This window comes from Chroicocephalus ridibundus, chromosome 3, assembly GCF_963924245.1.
Source record: "Chroicocephalus ridibundus chromosome 3, bChrRid1.1, whole genome shotgun sequence".
NCBI classification, from domain to species: Eukaryota; Metazoa; Chordata; class Aves; order Charadriiformes; family Laridae; genus Chroicocephalus; species Chroicocephalus ridibundus.
The window spans coordinates 48,107,900-48,117,736 of record NC_086286.1 but is presented as its reverse complement, the minus strand read 5'-3'; the positions used below and the strand labels follow the sequence as shown (position 1 = coordinate 48,117,736).

Below are 9,837 nucleotides of genomic sequence, written 5' to 3'. Positions count from 1 at the left end.
AAATGTCTCAGCGGCATCTGAAGGCATTTGAGGGGCCTGATACTCCTTGTTTTACAGAGTGCCAAGGAGAGAAGGAATGCCTTTAAAAAAAGCAATGGAGATCTGCTGTGTATGAAAGCAAAATTGGGCTCATTCTGGTTCTTAGGGAAAATTCCTTATGCTCTTGCTCACTCTCAGCCATGACTGCTTGCAAGGGAAGGTCCTATTTTAAGCTCCATGAAGTAGTTTAACAACTACGTAGCTCTGTGTGCCAGATCACGCCGGAGGCTGCAGTGCCACGCAGAGTGGCAAGATGGGCTGGACACCCAGCTGACCCCTCTCAAGCCACCAAACCTATTGTCTTCAGGCTCGTCTCATTAATTTTTGAGGATTCTGTGAGTTCTGTGGAAATTTTTTGGCCTCCAGGTGCTGGAGCAGGGAGCAGTGGTAGAAGAAGGAGGCTGGACAATGGAACAGGTAGGAAAGAAATTATTTATTTCCCTCTAAAATAAAGAACTGCTTGATTTTGGCTAAACTGAAAACACACACACATGCACTTATGTATGATTCTCACTGACACAAGACAAAATGTATGAAAAAATATCTCAAAAGTAGCTTAGCTTTTGTAAGTAGCCAAATTAAGGGAGTTGGACTAGAACTTGATTTTAAAGGGGATACTAGACAGGCATGGTATAATATGGTCTATTTTTTGATACTTAAAAATTGTTACAATCTTTCTAAGCCATGATTTCCTCCAAAAAATGTCTTGCCCTACTTGGGCATGAACATTGTGAGGCTGGATTCTCCTGGTGCATCCCTCCAGCTAAGGGCAGCGTCTGGGGGCTGAAAGTCTGGCTGAGCCTTTCCAAGTGCAGGGAGGACTTCAACGAACCAGCCAAACCATCTCCCTCTGGGCATCACAACTCAATAAGGCCCAATCAACATAAGAGCCTGTAGGGCCCAAGGTTGGTGGGTGTGACTTGGGACACGCCTTATATTGTTCTGGAGGATGAGAGATAGAAAAACTGGTTCCTCAACCTCCATCCTGAAAGGCCAGTGATGGAGCTGTGAGTCACTGCGATGATAGGAAGAGATGCTGGCATTGTCTTCTAGGGACAGAGACTTGTCCTCTCTGCGATGACTGGTATCACAGAATTGGCAGGAGGAAAAGGAGATTTCTGTCTGTCCCTTACAAGCCTCAGCTGCTGGGGCAGGCAGGGCATCACTCAGCCTTCAGCGCAGGCTGCGAAGTACTCCAGCTGTCTGCTTGGGATTCGGTGGCCACAGCACATTTTGAAGTACTGAAAAATGCACCTTTAGAGTAAGCCCTGCTTTGAAAACCCCATCCTGAATTCTCCCTGGACAGATCTATCCCTTTGGTTTTCAGTGGAGCAGAGCTGATGGTGGTGGCTCGGTGGTGGCAGGACGGAGGGCTGAGCTTGGGCTGTCCACCATGCCCAAGATAGACCACATTTGGGATGAAGCGTCTGTGAGGCTTCTTTTTACCTAGGGCTTTGGCAGAAGGGGAGTATCAAGGACTGGCCAAAGCAGTAATCCCCTTTTATAAACAGTGTTGAATGCTCTTATTTGCTATTTTTAACGATGCCACTTGTTCGGGTGTGTTTAAAATTTAAACTTCACAGCCCAGTCGCTTCCCTGTTGCCCTCTGGATGGAGCTTGGCACCGTGGGTTTCCATCCAGGGCCGTGGCCACAGGCACTGCAGCCATGCAGACTGGAACACCTCTAAGACTTGCCGGCGTGATGAGAGTCTGCTCGTTTACACAACACGCCTTTGTACCTCGATGATGTTGACTCAAATTCTTGATACACTCAAAGGGTGACTGGGATATCCCTGTTTATAGTTGCTTAGTTGTTTTGCATGGCTTAGAACAGCAACTGCAACAAGCACAAACAAGCAAACCATGACAAGGGATGCTTCCTACCAGCTCCAGGCAGCGACTATGATCTTTCCACAGTGTGCGTTTGTTTTGAGGGGGAAATGAAGCATCTAGGTCAGGGTATGCTTTTAACAGGCAGGACTAGTACAGGGAAACCTTGTAATATGCCGCTAGTGACATGCTAGGCAGAAATGACAGTAAGCTCATGGAAATATATGGAAATTTGACATCCCGCCTCTCCGTCCCCCTCCACTCCCACCCTCTGGTATGTATGACTTTGAATCTGCTTTCGAGAGTCCCCGCGCAGCAGGGGCTGTCCATCCATCTGGCAAGGTTACAAACACATTTCAGCGCTGTCTACAACATGCCTGATGTAACCTCCTTTCTATAGCCTCTGCGCTCCTCCTCGCTATCTTTGTTTGACGCGGAGGAATGAAGCACTGCAAAGCAAAACCAATGAACCGTGAAGAATCGCAGGGCCCAAACTGCCAGATCCCAAGAGGGGAGAAGGGCGGGGGGGAAAGCACAAAAGGAAGAAAGGGGAACGGAGGTGGAAGAAAGAGCTAAAAAATACAAAGACGATCTTACAAAGGAGGGGTGGGGGAGAGAGGATAAGGAGAATGCCAGCAGAGATGGGCTGCGCCCTCGCTACGGGGGTTTAACACTTGGTTATTACTTGCTTTGCAGCTATGTTACATCTGTCAAAATCTCAGATTCTGCCTGTCGAGGTATGTACATTATGCTCACTTATGACAGCAGTGAGCCCGTCGCTAGCTTCCCCTCTCCTCTCTGAGGCTGTTAAGGAGGGAGAAAGCCTTTGTTTATTTGTCGATTGTGATTTTTTTTCCTACCGGGAGACTTTCCCTAGCCAGGTCACGGAGGGCCCCCGCTACAGAAACTAGGCACAACGATATTGCAGGTGTTAGTGGTTGTTATGGCAGTTGGGATGAGACGTTGAAGTTCCCGTGTTAAACAAGAATCGCGTTTCACAGAGTTCCCCCCGAGTTTCCCAGGCAGTTTACTGAGGGGCGGTGGGACACTGGGACACTGGGACACTGGGGAGGGGCTGATCTCCAGAAGGCCAGCTTCTGCTCCTGGGTGCCACTTGCAGACACTGTCCAAAGGCAAGTGCCAGTCTAGGCGGTCATACATCTGTAGCAGGGGAAACAAATGTGTTAGCAGCTAATACAGGAGCACCTTTCCACTTTTCCATCACAGTTTTTTTCAAGAGCAAGTCACACACTGACTCAGCCTCACCAAAAATATGCCCTTCAAAAAATAAAATATTCCCCTGTGCCCTAGCTTCCTAGTTGGTGGTGCTTCCTGACATGAGACCTCACATGGGCCATCAGCAGCTTTCTACTGACTTTTAAAAATAAATTCTTTTCTTTGACCTTCACTATTCCTATGTTGCACTGCTTGTACTAAAAATGGAGCACCTAAAAAGGCAGCGAGAAGGGCTGTATGGCTACCACTTTTATTTCGAGCTTCATAGGCAGTTTGAAAAGAAAGGCATAGGCTGCAAAACTTCCAGCCAGGTCTGCAACCTTGAGAGTTCAGCTGGAGCCAGTGGAGCCATCTCTCTCGGTAACAGCTCAGGATCTGGCCCCAGGCTTCTGCCTTTGAAAGGGAGCTAATATGGAAAACATTCCACGTGGGTTTTGCAGGGTTTTTTCTCCTTCTTTCTAACAGGAACTGAAGCTGAGTTTTGGTTATTCTCTGCTGAAGCACACGGGTTGCTGCAAAGTCAAAACCTGCTTACATAGCCATAGAGGAAGATCATGTACCTGCTTGCAGCCTTTCATATCTATTAAACTTAATCAAGTTTGCCAGGCAACAAATAAGAGACAGGATCACTTGTGTGCTGTATTACTCCACTGAAAGGCCTTTTAACAATTTGCTATTGTTTGAAAAAAATTGCATGTCATCTGTATTAGTCACAGTCTTCCTCCCAGGAACATAACCTTAATTACTGTTACTAGGTTTGTGTGCCTAATGTATTTGGTCCCACCTATTTTGCTTGTGAACCTGTTATTTTCAATCACTGCCTTAAAAAAGAAATACTTCATTATTACGACTGTGTTGCTTCTTCACTAAATGCCATGATATTTATTTTCCTCTAGGCTGGAGGGACGAGCAGAGTGTTATGACTGCTTTTTTTGTCATGTTAGCATTCCTGGTTTTCTCTGTTACTCACAAATTATAAATATAAATGGTTCAAAATAAAAAAATAAAGAAAGTGATGCTGGGTCGTGCTCATTTTATGATTGGCTGAAACTGAAACTCTCACTTTTGGGATGCGGGCTTGGGACGGCACATGCCCAACTGCAGAGCTGCCTGCTCCAGTGAGACGCTCAGGAATAACCCCACTCACCTGCAAATCTGGGGGCTTCTCATACGTGCCTTGCCGTGCTTCCTCTTGGCTCCTGGGAAGCTACTTGACGAGGAGGTGGCACTGTGATTCCTGCTGCAGGATGTTCAGTGAGAGACTGTTTTACTCTCCCTGTCTGCACCATACCATGCTCATGACAACCGGCTTCTTTACCTCACTGCTGGGCTTCGTTTTGTTTACTTTCTGATTGTAATATCATCACTTTAGTATGCAGCTTGAGCACACAGGACAGTCTTTCCCCCTGACTTGAGTTTTTTTATGGCAGGTTTTCAGCTTTTGTTGACTTTGTCTATAATGAGTATTTTGAAAAACATTCATATTGCTGCCGCATTGGATGGGTTTTCACTTTTCCTTTTTCTGCATTTAATAGGAACTGTGTATACAGGTGCCACAAAGACTAGTTAGCTGGCCATCCTATGCTGTACAGAGACAAAATGACTGGAGATCACAAATTCTCTGACCCAGCTACTTTTTTTTTCTGAAATTATCCTGATTTACAGTGTTCCAATTAGAATTTGTTGCCTTAGTTGCGTAGCAGAGGTTTCCCAGCTACCGATACATTTCTTTCTCCCTACTGTGAGACAGATGCAAGTTTCAGAAGAAATTTCATGTCTAATGCCAAATACCAAAGGCTGCAAGAGAAAAGGATCTGGAGAGAAATGTTTGCCTTTTCATAAGACAATGCTTCGGATTGGTTTTTACTTTGCTCCCAGAGATGTCAGCTTTGGACTCCATTTTCCATCAGAACCCACTGCAGCTTAAAGCACATTACAGTGTCATTAATAAGAAAAATTTCTTCAGGAGATTAGATCATTTAACATAGAATTCAGCAATAATGGTACTTTTAACCTCATTCCAACCCAAAAGTGTTAAATGCTAACTGTACTAAACACAAGTGTTGTTTGTCTGAAGCCTCACTATTTTCAAGTGAGTCCTGCTGAGCGAGGCTGAATATATTCTGCTTTTGTCCTAGTCAGGTGCTGAAAATTTCAAAAATATTACTCATTACAAGTAAAAGCAGCACTGAAAAGCGTTATTAAGGTTGCCAAATTGCATGCTCAAAAATTAGTTAATTAGGAATGCATCATGTCTGAAGTCACCTTGCCCACATCTCTTTTCTTATCGTAGAGCCCATTGCAGTGGCTCTACATGGTGGATTGTGCTCCCTTGATGGGCAGATATTCAATATTTTCTGTTTCAAATGCAGCCTTCTGCAAATGAAACCTACTTTTCTGTATATAAACTGTACCAACCCTTCTCAGAAATCTGGGTTTTTCCTCATCTGGCTGTCTGCCAGCTGAACACTTACAGTCATCTCAAATGTTGACCCAATTCCCAAGCTGCTTTCCCCAGTACAACCTTCCTGCAGAGCCCCGTAACACCTCTCTTCCTTCCCACCATGGCCAAGGCAGTGCAGCATGCTCTGCCGTGCTGCTTCCAGCTCTGCAGCCGGGCTCCTGGCCTTGCGGTGTGTCCCATGGGCCACCCACCCACCTCCCTGCGGGCTCATTCACCCTGCTGAATTTGTGCATGACTTTGCACCACTGCAGCACCACAAGGGGTGGAGGCTGCCTGATCCCCCGTTTCACGGCTGAGGTATAATAAGGGTAAGGTCAAAAGGTAGCATTGATTTCAGCACCTTGTTTGAAGCGATGAGGGTGTGATGATGATTTGGGCATATTTGGCAATTTACATCATGAAACACACCTACTAGCATTGTCCATTGTCAGCCTCCGCAGCTGGGAGAGCTCCAGCATCTCAAGTCAGGCACCAAAAAATAGAAAAAGAAACACAGTATCAGTGATTAGCGATGCCAAATTTGTTTCAAGTGGAGGGTCAAGCACGACACAGGATCTCTTTGATGGTTGTAAGGACAGAATTGTATTTCTCAGAGCAGCGATCAGTTGCTTCAACCTTGAGATAAGCCGTTAATTCCCTGTCCTTCAATGCCTAATTCGCCCTGTACCTCCTGATTTCTGCAGCAGATGAGGCTTCTTTCTCTTCCCCAGCCTTCCCCTCTCCATCAAATCAACTTTCCCTCCCAATCACAGATTTCAGAGTATGGACTGTTTTCCTGATCCCTTGCTGCACCAGGACTGCAGGACTCTGACCAAGGCATCCTGGTGGATAGCCCTGAGCCAGCTGAGACTTTGGTGGGCCCTGATGCATGCTGTTGCCAAGACAGCTACCTTCCTTCTGATGTTCAAAATTGGGAGATGCTTTATTGAAGGCTGGCTTGTGCTAAGAAAGACGGCATGAACTGAGATACTGTAAAGGCAGACATTCTCTTCTGATGAAGGAGTTCTCTCCAATACAGGGTCATTAGGCAAACGGTGGGGAATTGTAAGGAGTTAAGCCACTATAACTGTTTATTGTATGAACAATAATCAGTGCCCTGAGTCATTACAAAGCCTGTTGAAATACTTTGAATATGCAAAACATGCAGTGAATAACTGATATAGGGCTAGACCAGACCCTACTGTGTCCTCTGAAAGAAGCTGTGTCTGGCCTAAGAGGCCAGGAAATGACCAGAGATGAAGATGCATGCATTGCTTCTTGGGTACCCCTCCTGTGGTTACACCTGGTTGGGGATGGAACAAAGCTCCTCAAGTCTTGGTGCTCCTTTCCCAGCACAGGACTTGGGGCAATACCAGTGAGAACAACAACACTGCTTTGGCAGCTATGAGATTATACCTCTTGTCCACAGGAACACAGTGTGATTAATAACGTGCCCTCATCTCTTTGGTCCTTAACACCAAAGACAGGTGGGTCTTTAGATATTTGTGAAGATTAGAGCTGCAGTGCTACAGACTTTGGTCTGTCACAGGTGCATTCAGGATAGTGAAAGCAAGTCAGTTAATGGTGCAAAGTCAATATGCACAAATTAAAGTGCATTAAACTCCTATGCAGATGCCCTCATCTGGGAATAAATTCATCCTCTAAAGAGGATTATACTGCAGTGAAAATATAATACCCATCTGAATGAGTGTACTCACCTGAGAATTTAACACGCTCTATACCCTGTAATTTAGGCACATTAACACAACACATTGAGTTGAATTACTTTGTAGTCATTGACTGTGTCTACTGTTTACATGGTCATGGTGTGCTCAGTGTGTACCTGTGTGCTCTGTCCCTTCCTCCACTTCTGTCTCTTTTGAAGGGAGATCTTTAGAGTCAGTGCCAGAACCCTCTTTCACCACGTGCGTCTACACTGTCTACCACTGACTCTATATAGCCCCATGCCACTACAGAAGTACAGCCAATACATGCGGTGACCCTATTTCATATTAGTAATTTTGGGAAACAGGTCAGAAAGTGCCTCGTATGGTATTCAGCACACATTTTGTATATAGCACTTCCAAGCATAAGTTAAGGCCAAGTTTGGTGCGTGTGAGATGGCATGAGTGCTGCATAATGGCAGGTAGAGCACAGATACCCGTCCACATTAGCTCCAAAACCAGGACCCCTATTGTCGTGTCATTATGCTATCACTATCGCTACAGCTGATTAGTTCTGCTGACAGGCAAGAGTAATTACCTTAGGTGCAGCGCTGTTGTCTTCTAGCTATATATCCTTAGGGAATCAAACTAGCATTTGTTATTGCTAATAACCCACGGCCAGTGTCGCAAGGTGGCCTGAGACCAGTCAATGGCAGCCTGGGATTCCTGGCACCGCGCTCATGTGTGGAACAGAGGTAACTCCAAGGTGCCCCCCAAGCATTCCCTAGTGGTCAGCAGCAACGCTTTCTCTTCATGAGAGTCTGGGTGCTGTCTTTTGTAGCATTCACAGCGACGTAATTTCAACCTGCTGGACAAAACCAAGTCTCGTATGTGCTTTTTGTTCTGGCAGTTCCCTCAGACACGATCAGTTGTTTTGTGTTTTTTTTTTTCCTGATGATCTATTGATCTAATGTAGTGCAGTTTCATTGATATTCCCATGTTAATTCCACTCTTGTCTGGCGTCACAGAAACTTATTCTTGCTCACACAGTGTAAATGAGCTTCAGCTCAATTAACCTCTTGACATATGTTGTTTTTTCCAATTTCTCTTCAGACCTGCTAGTTTTCCTTCAGACCATCAGCACTCAGCTCCTTTGGCGAATGCTTCTCTGCATTGCAGTACTGTGCTGTTTCAGCAGTGGCTACTACAATACAAGGGCACAAAGCCACTTTACAGCACAGTTTTCTGAGGAAGGCAGCTGGCTGCTGGTCCATGAAAGCTCCTGGCTTCTTGGTCCAGAAACTCTGCATTAGCTCAGTGAAAACAGAAATTAGAGAATAGAAGACCACAAGAGCTAGCGCCCTGAAATGAAGCTTGTGAACTTGCATTTCCATTTAAAGCCTATGCCTATGTAAAAAGAATTTGACCCAGTACTATCAGGGTTAGGTGTGTACAATATGCAGTATACTGAAGCAGTTTACCCCATTCATCTTCATTAGCTTCTTTCCTTTGAATTCCTCTTAATTCAACAAGGGGAGCTCTACTCATTATGGTCAAGAAGGGTATTACTGCACGTGAAGAACACACAGATTTCTAACGGTGAGCTCCTATTTAATTGCATTCAGTGAATGACAACACCATGACATTGCTAAGATTAATGACTCAATAATTTTTGAGACAAGGCAAAACGTGAAGTAAATTGATTGCATTAATTTTATTTTTTTTTCCCTTGGAAACAGTGCTGCATACCAGCTCAGCAGTGTCCTGGAGAGGACACTTTGCAAAAGTGAAGCCCAGCTACTACTTCTCTGTTCAACTCTTGCACTCTGACATCATTTTGGAGTAACTCTTAATGTAATTTCCTAGTTGCGGAGATGCAGGCTGACAATAATTGAGCTGAGATCTCGACAGACCAAATGATTAATGCAGAGGGTTTTTTGGAGTGGAAACTTCAGTCATCGTTAGATTATTCAAGAGAAGGAGAGGAGGTGTCAGAGCATGGAATGGAGGACTGCAGTGACTGCACTTCTCACTCTTGAAAAAGTATGAAGAGAGTTTAATTTCTGTCGTCTTGTTAGTAACTCTTAATAAATGCCTAAATGCAATGTCAGATGTAACATCTTGTTTAAAAATCCATTTGTAGACAATGAGATAGCTTCTTCTTTCCTATATGTGGCGTAATTTGAGATGGCTTTTCACACAGTATCCCTGACATATTTGTCAAAAGTGTCTTTGTGAAGCGTAGAGAGTAGTGTTTGGTCTGTACTGGATGTAGTGGATACTACATCATCTGTAGTATTGCAGGTGTTGAGAAGAAAGTTTTCTCAAGTTCGCTATGTGAAAACTGGGGCGTTTGAGCTTTGGATGGCATAGAAAAGCAGTTTTAGCTTTTGCCCTCTACCCTTCCCTCCCTTGGACGAATGGGGAGTGATGGGGGAGAGAGTAGGGGTGACAGCCATCTCTGGCAAAGAAGCTCCATCTTATGTAACTAAAGGGAGATTCTGCTGCCTAGCATAAGATAAAAGAAAAACATAAAATGTCCGAGATCCACAAAGGATCTTTACCAGTAAGTATAATCTTAACAGTGGCGTTTTTATTAATTTATCTGTTTGTATCCTATTGCAT

At 44.8% G+C, this 9,837-nt stretch overlaps 1 long non-coding RNA gene across 1 annotated transcript; it reads left to right on the top strand.

Moving 5' to 3' along the window:
• Positions 1 to 236: 236 nt before the first annotated feature.
• On the top strand, positions 237 to 4,107 carry LOC134513850 (uncharacterized). The gene is made up of 3 exons (XR_010070522.1): positions 237 to 456; positions 2,566 to 2,606; positions 3,571 to 4,107. It is a non-coding gene; the product is annotated as an uncharacterized LOC134513850 (long non-coding RNA).
• The last annotated feature ends 5,730 nt before the right edge of the window (positions 4,108 to 9,837 follow it).